The following is an 18,183-nucleotide window of genomic DNA, read 5'->3' on the forward strand; positions in this document are numbered from 1 at the left end:
TTGTTTCCATGAGGAGTAATATGAGGTGGGGGGGGGGGGGGGAATAAAAATAAATTATAAAACAGGAGAAAAAGAAGAGGGAACAGAAAAACGAGAAAGAGACAAAGGAAAAAGAAGTAGAAAAAGGGGGCGAGAGAGCCGAACAGGGCACCTCAGTGCAATCCTAAGTAGTGACCTCAATCGCCATCAGCACTACGTGCTGTGTTCCCGAATTGAGGGCGTGAGAAGCTAAGGGCCAAGAGGCAACCCTACTAGTCTCCAACTATGATAAACAACTAACTTTAAACAATTCAGGACAAATATAACACATATTCTATACTCTTATAGCCTTAACTACAGAAAAGGACATAACTTTCTGTGTACAGATTGAAATAATAGAGGAAGACAAAAAGCCAGGAAGATGACAAATGCAGTCATTTGTGTACTCCATCAACCAGAGTCTGCGGTCATCTGGGAGATCTCTGTTGTTTGGAAGATGATGTCTGCCACCTGTTTGGTAGTGGTATGGCATAGATTGGTTTCGCTCTGGGCCAGTCAGGAAGCTTCAGGGTTGGCAGATCAAAAGTGTTCAGTAGACTTGGCAAGTCCGCTAGAGATTTGAAAACCGCCGACTTTCCCTCCTTCTTAGCAAACAGTTAAAAAGGAAATCCCCATCTGTAGATTATGTCGTTATTTCTAAGAATAACGAAGAGGGGTTTCAACTCTTTGCGCAGCATCAAGGTGCATCTCGCAAGATCTGGTAGAATGAGGAGTTCCTTGCTCTCAAAAAGGATTGCCTCTGAATTACTTGCAGCTTTAAGAATGGCTTCCTTATCTTTATAAAAATGTATTCTGCAAATAACGTCACGTGGACGTGATGAGTCATCCATCTTCGGACCCAGGGCCCTATGTATATGGTCAATCTCAATAGGTTGCTCACGTGGCCTGCTCAGTATTTTCAGGAAAAAGTCCTGTGCCCAGGCCTCTAAGTGATGCGGTAATATGTTTTCATAGAGTCCCCTTATGCGGAGGTTGTTCCTCCGGTTTCGATTTTCCATATCTTCCAGGTGGGACAATATGTCCTGTATTTGTTCCGAATGGTCATTGAGGACTTGATGATGTGAGTCCAAAGTTGTGAGGATCTGCTCCTGCAGGCCTTCTATCTCCTCCACCCTCTGCCCCACGTGTTTAATTTCTTGGTGTAAAGCCGCCATATCTTGATTGTGAGAGTTTTCCAACCTCACGAATAGGGTGTCAATTTCAGATTTAGTGGGGAGAGCTTTAAGGTGCAGCTTCCAGTCCCAATCATGGTTTGGGTCATTTGGTGTGGTGGACTTTACTGACCTGGAAGTCCCTGCCAGGGAGCCACCATGCTGGGAAGAGGCGCTTGGAGAAGACTCCATATGACTGTATAATACTGGAGAGGCTGAGGATGGCGAACCGGGTCTGCAGAGTTTGACCAACAGACATCTTAGTTTCCTACTTTTCCATCCTCCTCCCCACTGAACAGCCCATCCTGCCACCCCCAATACTGTGCTCTATTCTGCTGTCAGCAATGCAGTGCAAGACACATACGTCATCTAGTCTGTGCCCTGCGCTCTATGCAGCCCAGCTCAGGCAGTTCAATAATGATGACACCGGCCTCTGATAGGCTACAGCAACTAGGACTAAAGCCTATTAGACGAAATGGAGGGCCAGGGAGACATCGCTCCCGTGCCCCGTTGCCAGGGCTGCCATCAGAAATTTTGGGGCCCCTTACACAGCTCAAGGCCTGGGCCCCCCCTCCTACCCGCCCCTTTAGAATCCTTCCTGACTCCACCCCCCCCTCCACCCCCAAGGACCTACCCCCAATTTCATTATTTTTTTACAACTACAAAGACAGTAAAAAGTGATAATCAGCGATTTCAGTAAGGAATAAATTTTTGACCAAATAATATGAAGCCTGCTACCACGACAAGGTAGACCCTTTTTAGCAGGACCCTACACTAACTACACTACCTGTTCTAATCTGCCCTAGCAATCTTCCCCTGGCACATTTAAGAAAAAACACCTTAAAAGCACAAGGTTTACTGTTACAGCATTATGGGGGGATCTGTGGAGGACTTACTGTTATGGGGGGAATCTGTGGATGACACACTGTTATGGGGGATCTGTGGATGACTAACACTGTTATGGGGGATCTGTGGATGACTAACACTGTTATGGGGGATCTGTGGATGACTAACACTGTTATGGGGGATCTGTGGATGACTAACACTGTTATGGGGGATCTGTGGATGACTGACACTGTTATGGGGATCTGTGGATGACTGACACTGTTATGGGGGATCTGTGGATGACTGACACTGTTATGGGGGATCTGTAGATGACTGACACTGTTATGGGGGATCTGTGGATGACTGACACTGTTATGGGGGATCTGTGGATGACGGACACTGTTATGGGGGATCTGTGGCTGACGGACACTGTTATGGGGGGATCTGTGGATGACAGACACTGTTATGGGGGGATCTGTGGATGACGGACACTGTTATGGGGGGATCTGTGGATGACGGACACTGTTATGGGGGGATCTGTGGATGACGGACACTGTTATGGGGGGATCTGTGGATGACGGACACTGTTATGGGGGATCTGTGGATGACACACTGTTATAGGGGATCTGTGGATGACACACTGTTATGGGGGATCTGTGGATGACACACTGTTATGGGGGATCTGTGGATGACACACTGTTATGGGGGATCTGTGGATGACACACTGTTATGGGGGATCTGTGGATGACACACTTTTATGTCTGCATTGGATTTCAGAAAACTCTCTAAGTGTGAAAGTTAGTCAGACGGATCCGTCCAGACTTACATTGAAAGTCAATGGGGGACAGATACGCTTGAAATTGCACCATATTGTGTCAACTTCAAACAGATCCGTCCCCATTGACTTACATTGTAAGTCTGGACGGATCCGTTTGGCTGCAAGCAGCGTTCAGGTGTCCGCCTGCTGAGCGGAGGACAAACGGTGCCAAACTGATACATTCTGAGTGGATCCGCATCCACTCAGAATGCATTAGGGCCGTACGGATCCGTTCGGGGCCGCTTGTGAGAGCCTTCAAACGGAACTCACATGCGGAGCCCCAAACGCTAATGTGAAAGTAGCCTTACTTACAAAAGAAGCTATTCAGTCGTCTGCTGTGCCGTCCTCCGCTTGCTTTTGAGGATTCTTTCCCCTCCTTTCTCTCTCTTCCTCAGTGCGCAGGCGCAGTGTTATGGGGGATCTGTGGATGACAAACTGTTATCGGGGGGATCTGTGGATGACACACTTTTATGGGGGGGATCTGTGGATGACACACTTTTATGGGGGGGGGATCTGTGGATGACACACTTTTATGGGGGGGATCTGTGGATGACACACTTTTATGGGGGGGATCTGTGGATGACACACTTTTATGGGGGGGATCTGTGGATGACACACTTTTATGGGGGGGGGATCTGTGGATGACACACTTTTATGGGGGGGGGGATCTGTGGATGACACACTTTTATGAGGGGGATCTGTGGATGACACACTTTTATGGGGGGGATCTGTGGATGACACTCAACCACTCTCAAACTTGTTAAATGGATCCCAAACACAATATGCACAATAATAACACCCCCCACCCCCTCCAACACTTAATTAACCCCTTCAGCACACAGCTAAATGGGGCTGGGTGGGCTGGCAAGGGAGGGGTTAATAATAAGTGATGGATCATGGAGGATCATCAGGGCCCTGGATAATGTTGCTCGGTCTTTGCTCGGGGGTAAAATGCAAAGCTGTTTTCTGGATTATCCCACAGGGCCATGATCCTTCATCACTTATTGTTATTAACCCCTCCCTTGCCAGCCCCATTTGGCTGTGTGTTCTGACTGCAGCCGAAAACACAGTTAAATGGGGCTGGCAAGGGAGGGGTTAATAACAATAAGTGATGGAGGATCATTGCCCTGTGGGATAATGCAGAAAACAGCTTTGCATTTTACCCCGAGCAAAGACAACATTATCCAGGGCCATGATGATCCAACAGACCATGATCCACCATTACTTATTGTATTGTTATTAACACCTCCCTTGCCAGCCTACCCACCCAGCCCCTTGCCTTATGGATGAAAATAAGTCAAGTAATAACCTAATTTAACCTAATGGGCGTTATGGACCTAATGAATTATTAGGGGGGGTCCATCCAAGTCCAAGAAGATCATGTGTGTGATGGAGGAGGGGGTGAGGACACTACGGCAGCTGGGCAGGCTTCCAGACCACCACAGTCTCAGACCACAAGTTACCTCCAGACAGTACTGCGTCTGCCACTCTTTGCCACTGCCACTGCCACTGCCAGAACAGAAGTTCCCGCGCGCTAATTTGAATGCCGGCGGCGTCCCGGCGTGAGGCAGTGACGACAGGTTTAGCCAGCCGCACGCACAGCATCTGAGGTCACGTGCCGCTGCGCAGCTACGTTCCTCTGCGCAGCGGCTCCTTTTAAAGGGGAATGCAGCCGGGCCCGGAATACCGTCCCCAGGTTAGGCTAAGGTGTTGTACTACTACTAATACTGCGGCCGAATCATTGGAGCGGTCGGTCAACGGGGCCAGGAACAATCAATTGCCCCTGCCCCCTGCGGACATAAAAAATAAAAATAAAAATTATGAAATTGGAACTGGCCGGGCCCCCTCGGGGTCCGGGCCCCTTACTGGGGTATCGGCTGTACCCCCCTGATGGCGGCCCTGCCCGTTGCAGCAATTAACTGCATTGCTTTCCCGAGTACAGCAATGCAGTAGGATATGTACAGATGAGCATTTCCACAATGGAAGCGCTCATTGCCCATTGCCCTTCCACTGCTCCCCTCTTGACCCTACCGGGTGCTGTCTGAGGCCTCACCTCATTGGCACTGCACTCCTGCATCCAGACCATCACGTGCACAGGTATGTTTAGCCAGGGGAGTCTGCTATAAAAGACACCAGTATTAATGAATGGCAAATGGTAGATGGGGCCTGGTAGATGGGGCCTGTTACAGATTTTTAATTAGGTCGTAGGCGAGTCCGGTTTCACCACTGACTTTGACTCATTCATCTGCAGTCCATCGCCACCAACTATAACAAAGAAATCGCCTCTCCAGCTGCCCTTTTAAAAGTGCCATCCTGTAGCTTTCACCAATACTATGCCCGCTGCTGGCCCGAGTGCCCACATTGCTGTAAAGTGCTGCCTAATGCCCCTAAATACTGTACTGTCAAAATAGATGTTCATAAGAATGCATATACAGAACTGGAAAATGATGGGCCTCAAAGCAAATTTTAAGCAATAAACCCCAGAACAGACCCCAAAACAGATTCAAAACCCAGGCCAGAACTCAAAACTTATGGGGTTGTTCAGACATGTAGTTTTTGTAATAAAAATATAAAATAATAACAGTAGTGATACCTTACTGATCCCTGGCTGCAATGGTCACATGTCCAAATGGAGTTCGACTTGGAAGTACAGAGACCAGCAAAGACATGGGAATCAGCTGAGAGCGGTGGATGATCAGAAAGATATCACTACTATTATTTTATGACATTCCAGTTTTCAAAATAAATTTTACATGGCTGGACACCCCCTTCTTAATACAGACTGCAGATGAGACCCTAAAATCAATACAGACCAGATCCCAATATTATTATAGCCCCTTCTAGACCCCGTAATTAATACAGGCTGCCACATCAGACCCCAGAATTAAAAAAACTCTCACACCAGACCTCAGCATTATTACAGACCCCCAGATCACCCACCAAATTTGTAAAGATCTCAGATCAGCATCTAAATTCATACAGACCCCAAATCAGAGCTCTAAATTAATTCTGACCCCAGATCCAAAGGATTAACTGGAAAGACTGAGCATGGTTTGCTTTACAGAATATGATTGTTTTACTGCTTGTTTTTTTTAGGGTAAGTGAGGGGGATAGGTGATAAAAAACAAGATATGTGATACTTGTATGTATTTTATAATTGAAGTAATATAAAATTGTCAATACTGTACAATATTATATGTAAATATTAAACATTTTGATAAATAATAAATAAAAAACATTGAAAAAAGTTTTTAAAAAGTTTAAAATAAATCACTTTATTGCAGAAAATATTGAAGAAAATACACCACAGTGTAAGAGCTCATATGTGTTTTGCAGTCCACAAATTGTGGATCTGCAAAACACGGATATCGGCCATCTGTGCTCTGCATTTTGCGAAACGCTCATGGCCAGCGCCAATTGCGGACAAGAATAGGACAGGTTCTATCTTTGAGGGGTCGCAAAACGGATTACAAGGAGTTATTACATCATTTATACATGGAGACCAAACTGGCTTTATGCCGGGTAAAACTACAATGGATAATATAATAAGATGATATTTGAATATGCAGCTCCCCTGGCCCTGGTCCCGTCTGCAGCAGCTGGCTTCTCCTCTGTGTGGCCCTGGAATCTTCTCTCTGCTTCAGACAATCGCTGGTTTGAGGACCGTATTTTTCACCCTCTAAGACGCACCGGCCCATAAGACGCACCTAGGTTTTAGAGGAGGATAATAAAAAAAAAAAATTTCCATCGCACCTCAGGTCAGACCAGCAATTAGACCCCCAATGTTAAACAGACCTCAGATCAGACCCCCATGTCAGCCATAGGCCCCCCATATCAGCCATAGGCCCCCCATGTCAGCCATCATGCCCCCATGTCAGCCATCATGCCCCCATGTCAGCCATCATGCCCCCATGTCAGCCATCATGCTCCCATGTCAGCCATCATGCTCCCATGTCAGCCATCATGGCCACCATCAATCATGCCCCCCCCCCCCCCATGTCAGCCATCAGCCGATTGGTCTGCCTTATTATAGCACCGGCCCTGGGTCTCATGGTTCTCTGTTCTGAATATTTTAGATTTTTGAGAGATTCGGGGAAGTAGCTGGTTTAAAAATAAACTGGAGTAAATCTGCATGTATCCCTCTGGACCCAATAGGAGACTTTGTCCCAGGACCCCTGGTCATCAAGGAGGGAAAGTGTAAAATATTTAGGAATTCACCTAACAAGTACCCCCAAAGGATTGCATAAGACTAAATTTAATACCTTTAATAGATAAAATCTAAAAGAATGTACAAATATGGAATAAGCTGGGGCTGTCAATGGCAGGGAGAATTTCTCTAATAAAGATGTGTTTACTCCCAATGATAAACTATATATTATGGAACTCTCCATTAGAAATACCCCCAAAAAAAATCCATAAGATCATAGAGAGCTTATTTAGAGAGTTGATATAGAGGGGACGAAGACTCAGAATTAAAATTCGAACTCTATACCTATACTTAACTGACTGTTGTCTTCCGTCTCCCCTGGTTACGGCCACTGCTCTTCTCAGGAATCGCGGTGGCCGCGCGTGCGCAGACGTCTTCTTTTCTTATCCCGGCCAGCCGCGCGCTGTACTGATGCGCACGCCAAGTCCGCGCATGCACCCTGGTGACTTCTTCCTGGCAAGTATACTATACTGGCCAGGAAGAAGTCACCAGGGCGCATGCGCGGACTCGGTGTGCGCGTTCAGTAATGTGCGCAGCCCAGCCGGGAGAAGACATCAATGAAGATGGAGCCCGCCCCCTGCCGAAACCAGGAAGTGGACGGCGCGCCGGGAGCAGGTAAGTATAAACCTGCGTCTTGAGAAAACCCCTTTAAATCTCTTTGGCAAGATATAGATATACATTATGATACAATTATATAAAATAATGTACACTTAAAGGAATTAGGGGCCATAGAAAAGAACATGTGGCAAAAATATGGGATACATAGATTAGGGCAGGTATGGCAGAATGGGGAGGTAATAGAGTTCAAAGCACTAAAAGAAAGCTATGGTATTCCAGATAAAGAGTTCTTTTACTATTTTCTATGAAAAAAAGCAATAAAAGTTGCACGTCCTCGGCGCAGCACAGGGGGCCCTGCCCAGCTGGAAACTGTCACCTGAAAGACAAAAATGCATAGCAGGCACATACATCTACATTTGCAATAAAATATCAGCGAGCTCCGCTGGCAAAGGAGCAAGTGCGGTGAAAAGGGGCATCGTTCTCTTCATACAGGATAGAACAGGGAACAGGGGCGCTGGCCTGGTACAGCGTATCAGGGATAACCAGGATAGTCCATAATAATAAAACACAGTAGTCCCATAAAACAGCATCTTAGAGGCCCACATAAATTGGGGTCATCTCTGGGCACATTTCTTTAAGTTTTAATATTGCACATAAAAGTCACAGCACAAAAAGTCCACATCTCAGGGATATTTTCCCTGGCAAGTCCTAGCATATAAAAATAGTGCTGTAATATCCCCTATTCAACCTGAAAAGGGGGTTAAAAGTGAAGAGTGCAAAAATAACAGGCACAACTTGGCTTGGCACTTTAAAGAAGGCAGGATGTCCTGGTAGAAGTATGGCAGTAGAGCACTTGTTATACTCAGTGGTTTTTAACTACCACTGGGCCGTGGGTAACTGGCAGCAGCTCATAGGGCCAAAACAAAGGACTCCTGTCCTGAAACAGTTAAGTTCACTGTGAGGGTCCATCAGCAAAAACATGGCCGAGCAGGCCTACTTACAGGTATGTATCCAGTTCATACTGGTCATCAGTTGTAGCACATCCTGGCTCCGCTTGAAGTCTTGGCCTGAAACGAGGATCCATGCATGGCTGGGCCCACAAAATAGTATTTGCAGGCAATTGAAGCATAAATAGGCCTGTCACTGGTATAGGCTCTGCAAGCCTGGGGGTGAACACGGTAGGAGGCTCCAGGGATCTGGCTGGCGCTGGCTTCAAGCAACGGACCCGACTCCTTGCATAACAGAGTTTCTCAGGTGCCGCAACGGCAGGCACAGCTATGGGGGTCGCCGAGCTGGCGGGGACGGGAACCCTGACTACAGGCTCAGGGACATCTGAGTTCTTTGGGAAATCTCTTTTGTCCACTGACATAGGCGCCGCTCTGGACGTGACAAGTTGGAGCAGGCCATGAAGATGGATCTCTAACCTTGTGATTTGATCCTCCAGTCTCTCGGGCGATGCTCCGCTGCAGGTCTCCGGCACTGTTGCAGCAGACTCAGGTGCGGGGTCGCAACCTTTCTCCCTCGCAGGGCATCAAGGGCTTCCTGGAACTTGTTCAAATTTTCCATCTCAGTCTGTGTCTTTTCCCCATTTTTCCAGCACTGTAGGCTGCCAAAAGACATTGGGGCCGGTGAAAGAACCCCTCTCCTGGTATGTGTTGTGAGCTGGTTCCATTGGGCGCTCAGGCTCACGTTCCAGAGTGGTGGGCTCCTCAGGCTCCTCCCAATCTTCTGGTCCCGGCTTGGGACGGGCTACTGCCGTGGTGTACGGACCTCTGAGGCCCTAAACGGGGTTGAACTCCACCTCTTCTCCTTCGCAGAGGTTGTGCAGATGTTCCGGCAGGTAGCTGCGCTTTACAGACCTCCGGTTCACAAACAGGTCTCGGCCTGTGGAGTAGTCCTTAATAAATCCGAACCCCCGGCTTTTGTCGAAAGCCACCACTACCCCCATCCTTCTTTCCAGGCGGGGGTGGGTGTTTGTGTGGCACTCGAAGACAGTTTTCGCCAGTTCCTCGAAATACATTTTCTTCCTGGTCGTTTTTTTGTATTGCCGTGGCGTGTATCTCAGCCATCAGTGTAGACCATTGCACACTGGGCTGGGCAAGTTCCTTCCACGAGCCAAGGCACGGCTTGGACTGCGACCACGATAGAAGGCAGGGTGGTTTCTCCGGTCCCAGAGTATAGGCCGGTGGGGCTTCTTCCTTCTCCAACGTGGTAGGTTCTGCAGTCTGGACAGCAGGTGAAGCCATTAACTTAGAGCAATCCTCACTCTTCAACATACTCGATCCTTCTCTGGTGAGCGACAGGGCGGCTCTCAGTATCTCGCCAAAGACCTCCCACTGCTTCGGGAGGCCGCTCCCTAGGTACTCCAACATGGGGGAGGCGGAGTCCATCTTAGCAGACATGCAAATTTTCTGATAAGGCGGTGGCGCTAACATACAGTCTTTCCCGCACTTTCGGCAGACGGCGCCAAATTCTTCCCGCCAATACAATACAAGGATGGCGCAGCAATAATTCCAGTCAGCTTAGGCGGCCATCTTTAAGCATAACACTGTTCATTCACTGACAGCAAGCGGTGACTTAAGAAGCGGCAAACAGTCCACAAAAATACAGTTTTCACACCGCAATTTTCACAGTTCTTGGCCCAGCAATTTTTCAAATAAACGGATAGGGCATATATCACTTTATAGGTAATAACGGCACACAGTTCAGGTTCTACAATGGAGTAGGAATATTCGCATTCTGTTCGTGATGCCAAAATATGCAGTACGCCACCCTGCAGGGTGAGGCGAATGGTGAGGTGACAGGGGTAGTTACTAACGATGGTTGTTATAGTACTCACAGTCTTTTATATACCCTGGGCAGACGTACAGCAGTGATGGAGAGGCTGGCACAGGGGACCTCTGGGGCACTCTGTGTTTAGGGACCAGGCCTGATGGTAGGTGAGGTGCCCTGGATGTTGCAGGTTTGTTTAATGTGGCAGTGGCAAGATCCCTTTAAATTCGTGATGCCAGTGCCGGTAACGGTGGCACACCGATTTATGGTAGTAATAAGTGAGGAACACGAATTGCAGCGAACCAAAACTTCTGTTTACTGAACAGTTAACTATTTACAGTCTTTGGTCAGAGTTCCATATGTAAGAAGTAGTCACATGCAGGCTTTACATCAATTGGCAGGCACAAAGTTCTTGCAAGATCCTCAGAGGGTTAAACACTTACAGATCAGGCTGCACTTTTCCTCAGAATCCTGTCTGTCTTTATCCCAAGGCCCGTATGCCCTATTGCTGGCTTTATCCATGGTTAGGGAAAACTTCCTCAGGTATATGTCTCCTTGCTTTAAATATATCCTTCTGCCCTTCAGCTCTCTGGTTCGGCTGGAATAATGGCTCTGCTATGTACTTTTATAGGAACTTCGGGTTTCTCAGGAGGCAACTCTTCCCCTGGTAACAAGCTAGAAGCTGGGCTGTCTAGCTGCATGTCAGGAGTTGGCCTTCAGCTCCTCTCTGGCTAAAGTACCCACTCTTCTGACTCTACACCCTTTTTCCTGCACAGGACCTGACTATATATATTAAGGGTTCCCTAGCTCCCTCTACTGTCTAAGAGGAGTAATTACACCCTAACAGGCCTGATACACTGATAACAGGGGAAGAAAATCACATAAAACATCACATAAAATACAATGGCCCTGTTCCACAGGAGGTGGAAAACAACGTGGCCCAATTGACCCTTGTGTAGTGCCCACATTTACATAGTGGGACACTACACTAATATGCCATAAAACATCCCAACGCGTTTCTCCCTGTTGGGTTTATCAGGAGACCTCTAAGTGAGTCGGGGTAAAGAGCAAAAAAAAAAACTGATGGAGATGCTGCATAAATCGTCTCCAGAGGGATCAGTCTCCAACAATGGTCAGTGATAAGGTAGCACCAAACTGGAATAAAGGTCATACATAGGTAAAAAAAAAAAAAGCTAAAATTGCAATATACAATCGCTCAGTGTGGTAACTTATAGACCTAGCAGTAAGTAAAGGATAAACAGGCCCACTCGCGCTTCCCAGGAGTGGTCCCAAAGCAGCATTCAGCATAATCACCAACGTAGAGGTAAGCAGCTTTACCTAGTTCATTGGTTACATGGCTTAGGCGCATAGAAGTGAATGGGGCTGAGCTGCGATACCAAGCAGAACCGCTGTACAATGTACGGTGCTGTGCTTAGTGAGCATAGAGAAGGCCGCCGGTGCCTTCTCAAACAGCTGATCAGTGGGCGTCCTGGATGTTAGACCCCCACAGATCAGATACTGATGACCTATTTACAATTTATTATAAAGTCAATACAAGCCACTTACTGATGTATTTCTATTATCCATATTGTTTTCTTTGCTGGCTGGATTCATTTTTCCATCACATTATACATGGCTCATTTTTCCTATAGTGTTCAAGCAGGGTGGTCATAACCTCTGGATATGAGCAATGTATAATGTGATGGAAAAGGGAATCAAGCCAGCAAAGGAGGCAATATGGACAATCACAGTACATTAGTAACTGCCTTGTATTAACTTAAATTAACTGTACATGATAATTGTCATTTGCTGAAGTGAGACAGCCCCTTCAGAAAAATCTTTTAATTTCTGGTTTGAGATTTGTGCAGTATTGTATGACAAACATGTTAGGGATCCCACCTGTACGTGTAGTCAACTGGAGAATCATATATACTCACTAACTCTTATATCCCAGTGCTTCCTGCCAGCCTGATATGTAAGAAATGGTTGTGGACAAGCCATAACTATACTTTACAGTGGCTCTGTCACCAGGATCAACCCTATCGAGTCAGACATACTGGTTGTTGGGCTCATCATGCTTATTAAAACTATACCTTTCTTCTTTCTGTATGCTAAGCAGCTGCAGAGAAATGTACGCTTTTTATTCATATGCCAATGAGGAGTTGGAGCACCAGGAGGCAGGGCTGAACCCTTTGAGCACTGCTATGTAACACCCCCTGTGCTCTGCACACTTCCCCCTCCCCTTGATTGACAGTGCATGTAAATATGATACACTCTATGTACTATAGCTTCACCACACCGAGAATGGCTCAGAAAGCTATATACATATTACTGCTTTAGCCTCAAGCACAATATATAAATAAAAGACACACCCTGTGCTCTGCACAATTGCATGTATGCATGCTGATTGTTTCAATCCGCGTGATGAGCCCTACCAGCAAGTATGCCTGCTTTAATAGAGTTGATCCTGGTGACAGAGCCGTGTTAAAGGGGTTGGCCACTATATAAGTACTTTCCACTATATAGTGGGAGGTAGGGTAAAAAAAGAGTTTACTAATATACTTTATTTAAAAAATCTGAATGGTGATGTTTTTATAATGAGCCCCGACCCCTCAGCCCCGCTCTGCCTGCAGCCAGTTCGTGCATGGCTGAACATGACATGGAGCAGCTTTAGAGAAAGCTCGTCCATGCATTTATTCTAACTGCACATTCGCTGCTTTTCCTAGTAAGAAACAATACCTAATCGGTCAGAATAAGTAACTACACTGTTACCGGGATACTCAAAAATATCAATAATAAACTTCACTAAATGAGTACACATCATCCCATTGAATTTTTAAAAAAATTATACATGATCTTTATTGAACAATCGTAATTGTAAACATGATTATACCATTATAACATAGAATTTTATCACTTAATAATGAGCCTTTATAATAAAGGAATCTAATGACTAAAGCACCTATTACTTATATAGGACTATAAACATGGAAGGGACCATCAATGGTGAGTGTCAGCGGGAAGGTGAGCTCTTTTAAACTATGAGGCTGGGGTGCATTAGCGTTGTCATTCTAAATGCAAACACCCATATAAAAGTATATGGAGACTATTACCATTCCTGAACCGAAAAACATATGCTGCTGAGTAAATTAACTGTTATCAAACAGCTGGCCATTGACAGAATATAAACCTACCTATGAGGGTTAAAAATAGGCGCTGGATCTCCCCGACGTACGTTTCGCCGCGCTGCGTCCTCAGGAGGAGTGATTAAATGGGGCTAGAAAGCCTGTTCAGAAAAAATTCAATATCAAAAACAATCTACAATAATGAAAGACAGATTCTTAGATAGAGGATACAGCAATCGACAAATCAAAAAGAGCATGAATGTGGCCAAACAAAGAACTAGAGAAAAATTGCTATATCCAAATGTTAAAACAACTAGGGATCAGAGCCAGGAACCAAGGTTTATAACCAATTACAACAGACAGTGGGGGCAAATTAATAAAGTGCTAAATAAACATTGGGAGGTACTCTTAACTGACATGAAATTAAAACAAATTGTCATAAACAGACCTCTCATTACTGCAAGGAGATCCAGAAATTTAAAGGATATTTTGGTCCATAGCCATTATATACCGGACACAGTAGGAAAAAAGGATGAGATCAAAGGAGGGTCTTATGCATGTGGTAGATGTAAAGCTTGCAAAAACATGGAAAGGACCGACGTGTTTGTGGATGGAGATAAACTAAAAACATACGATATTCGAGAATACATTTCCTGCTCCTCCACAGGTGACTCTCCTCCTGAGGACGCAGCACGGCGAAACGTACGTCGGGGAGATCCAGCGCCTATTTTTGACCCTCATAGGTAGGTTTATATTCTGTCAATGGCCAGCTGTTTGATAACAGTTAATTTACTCAGCAGCATATGTTTTTCGGTTCAGGAATGGTAATAGTCTCCATATACTTTTATATGGGTGTTTGCATTTAGAATGACAACGCTAATGCACCCCAGCCTCATAGTTTAAAAGAGCTCACCTTCCCGCTGACACTCACCATTGATGGTCCCTTCCATGTTTATAGTCCTATATAAGTAATAGGTGCTTTAGTCATTAGATTCCTTTATTATAAAGGCTCATTATTAAGTGATAAAATTCTATGTTATAATGGTATAATCATGTTTACAATTACGATTGTTCAATAAAGATCATGTATAATTTTTAAAAAAATTCAATGGGATGATGTGTACTCATTTAGTGAAGTTTATTATTGATATTTTTGAGTATCCCGGTAACAGTGTAGTTACTTATTCTGACCGATTAGGTATTGTTTCTGATATTTTTTCTGTTTTCCAGCAGATTTAAGGTCGACGACATGGAGATTGGAGCCAGGGAACAGGCGTGGCTCTTACAGGCAGACAGCCTTTTTAGTGGGGGGTCTAATTCTATTTTAAATGACACAGCATTTCAGGTTGGTGAGGTCCAAAAGAAGTACAAAACCTTATGCCACAAAGAAATTAAAATGTGGTGGAACAAAGCATCCCTACAAAATTATAGTGCCAAAAAAATTGTCCCTAGGGGATTGAGGATACAAATATTCCCTAGTTTTGGTCTAGATGATCAAGATTTGAAAGATAGGTGGGAAGAGGGAATTACTAGATGTTCCCTTGAATTTTTGGATATCCTGATGGAAGCCAGCAATAGGAAATTAAAAGGTTTGGAAGAGGAGATCCTAACTCTGGAGTCGGTTCTAAAGAGAGATATGAGTAGGGACAATTTCACCAAATTAGAAGAAGAAACTAATGATTCTTTCCAGGCCTGGGAGAAAGATATTACGGCGCAAAAGATAAAAAAGTTTCAGAGAGATCTTATGGACTATAATAACAAGAAAGTATATAGATGGCAACAGATGAGAGGAGGGCATGATACAAGAGCGAGGGCACCCTCTTTCTCATCTACTGGATCCCTATCCGAAACGACTTCAAGAACGGGAGATGAACCAATCCTAAGATCAGGAAGACCCAAAACTAATTGGAGGGGTGTAAATCAAGGAGGTAAAAGAAAAATGGATACTAATAAAAACGACAACAAAAATAAAAAAGGAAAAGAAGATTCTTTACAGGTAATTAATCTGTCTAAAGCCATATTGACACCTGACCAACTTATAGTGTTATCTAAAGGATTAAGCTTTTGTCCTACAGCTAATATGGATCTCTTTACAGTGACCAAAGACGTACATCTGTATGCCAGGAAACTGCTTTTAAAACGATTACATTTTCATGGAGATGAACATCAATGGTTTAGTACATCAGCAGAGAAGGAAGCTCTTCAAATTTTGGAAGATTTAGAGAAAGAAAATGAGGGTGAGGAAAAGGTAAGTCTACTACCAGGAGGAATGGGGAAAAAGTCCACCACATTCCCGCCTTTCAACATTTGCCCGGCCCTGGATATTTTTGTCAAACTAGTCTGTGATGATCTGAAAAAATTTGAAAGAGAAACAGGGAGATTTAATTTGAGTAGAGCAGAAAATAATGCCTTACAAGACCTCAAAAAATTAAAAGGGATAGTTATAAAACAAGCAGACAAAGGGGGCAATGTTGTAATCTGGCCTTCAGAAATGTACGAAAAACAAGTCTTCAAACTATTGAAAGATAAAACCTGCTACAAATGTATGTCTAACAATCCCTTATTAATCTTTCAGGAGAACCTGTGTGATATGCTCAATCTGGCATTTGAAAATAATATCATCTCCAAAAAGATCTTAGAGATGCTACAAGTAATTCACCCCAAGACCCCAACCTTTTATATCATCCCCAAAATCCACAAAAATAAAGAAGATCCGCCAGGAAGGCCAATTGTGGCAGGTAATGAAGGGCTTTGTGAGAATATTTGCCGCTTCGTGGACTATTATCTGCAACTTCAAGTGGTTAATCTACCATCATTCGTACAGGATACCACAGCGGTGTTAAAAAGATTACAAAATATCCAAATGGAAGACAATATGTGGTTGGTTACGGCCGACGTTGAATCACTGTATGCAAGTATTAGACATGATAACGGCCTGAAGGCAACAGCGGACTTCTTGAGAGGTAATAATTTTGATCAGCACTTTAATGGCTTCATTTTAAACCTGTTGCAATTTGTATTGGAACATAATTTTTTCGTCTTTAAAGACAAATATTATTTACAGTTGCAAGGGGTGGCGATGGGGGCAACATGCGCCCCATCATACGCAAATTTATTTCTTGGAGCATGGGAACGATCTATCTTTCAGGAAGGGCAAATCGTCAATGTAGATAAGGTCCACAATTGGATACGCTACATTGACGATATCCTGTTCATTTGGGAGGGATCCCTGGAGGATCTAAACTACTTTATGCAACTACTGAATACCAATGATCTCAACATAAAACTTACCTTCCAGGCTGCAAGAGAGGTGGACTTTCTGGATCTTCATATTTCAGTAGGTGAGGATGGAATGCTTAAAACAGACATCTACAGGAAAAAGACAGCAGTTAATTCGATCCTACATGCAGAGTCAGCACATCCCAGGACAACCATCAATGGAATTCCCACAGGTCAGTTCCTAAGGCTGAAAAGAATCTGTTCAGAAAAAATTCTATATCAAAAACAATCTACAATAATGAAAGACAGATTCTTAGATAGAGGATACAGCAATCGACAAATCAAAAAGAACATGAATGTGGCCAAACAAAGAACTAGAGAAAAATTGCTATATCCAAATGTTAAAACAACTAGGGATCAGAGCCAGGAACCAAGGTTTATAACCAATTACAACAGACAGTGGGGGCAAATTAATAAAGTGCTAAATAAACATTGGGAGGTACTCTTAACTGACATGAAATTAAAACAAATTGTCATAAACAGACCTCTCATTACTGCAAGGAGATCCAGAAATTTAAAGGATATTTTGGTCCATAGCCATTATATACCGGACACAGTAGGAAAAAAGGATGAGATCAAAGGAGGGTCTTATGCATGTGGTAGATGTAAAGCTTGCAAAAACATGGAAAGGTCAGACGTGTTTGTGGATGGAGATAAACTAAAAACATACGATATTCGAGAATACATTTCCTGCTCCTCCACAGGAGTAGTATATTATGCAACCTGCCCATGTGATAAAATATATGTGGGCCTGACCACACGAGAATTACGGAAAAGGGTCAGAGAACACGTTAGGGACATTGAAAAAGCAAACGATGAGGAAGATCTAGCGAATTTAAAAACTATACCCAAACATTTCAAAATCTTTCATAAAGGAAATCCAAGTGGGTTCAAATTCAGGGGTATTGATTTGATCCACCTAGGGACAAGAGGAGGAAATAAGGGCAAAAAATTAGCCCAACTTGAAAGCAAATGGATTTTCAGACTAAATACTTTGGCACCTGTAGTGCTGAATGAAAATTTTTGGTTTAGCTCTTTCCTGTAAAATGCTGTGTTTTTTAACATATTTTATGGGGATAATAAACGTCATTTTAATGTTTATAATTTATTTCATGATATATAATATTATATAATATTATACATTTTTTTTTTTTTAGTATTGCTATCCAGTTGTGATCTTCTTTCACTTATCTTTTGTTTTTCTGTCCATATACAATCATTATAGGCTTTTTCCCTTCACTCAGGAGTCCTTGGAGAAGAAACGGGCAGTACCCAGGAGAATGATCCCCTTTTTGGAGGATATCCATAATCTTTTTAAAAAACCTTTTGGCCCACCAAAACATGAGTTGTGGTTAGAAAATGGACTATTTGTTACAACAATTTCATGAAATTTATTGCTTTTAATTCTAA

The 18,183-nt window shown here is 44.1% G+C and overlaps 1 long non-coding RNA gene across 1 annotated transcript in view; it reads right to left on the minus strand.

Moving 5' to 3' along the window:
• LOC122933762 overlaps positions 1 to 13,655 on the minus strand; it is a 62,257-nt gene extending 48,602 nt beyond the window's left edge. The window contains exon 1 of the long non-coding RNA XR_006388551.1: positions 13,564 to 13,655. This is a non-coding gene — a long non-coding RNA (uncharacterized LOC122933762). The remainder of the gene's footprint in view (positions 1 to 13,563) is intronic.
• Positions 13,656 to 18,183: the final 4,528 nt, after the last annotated feature.

This window comes from Bufo gargarizans, chromosome 4 (genome assembly GCF_014858855.1).
Source record: "Bufo gargarizans isolate SCDJY-AF-19 chromosome 4, ASM1485885v1, whole genome shotgun sequence".
NCBI classification, from domain to species: domain Eukaryota; kingdom Metazoa; phylum Chordata; class Amphibia; order Anura; family Bufonidae; genus Bufo; species Bufo gargarizans.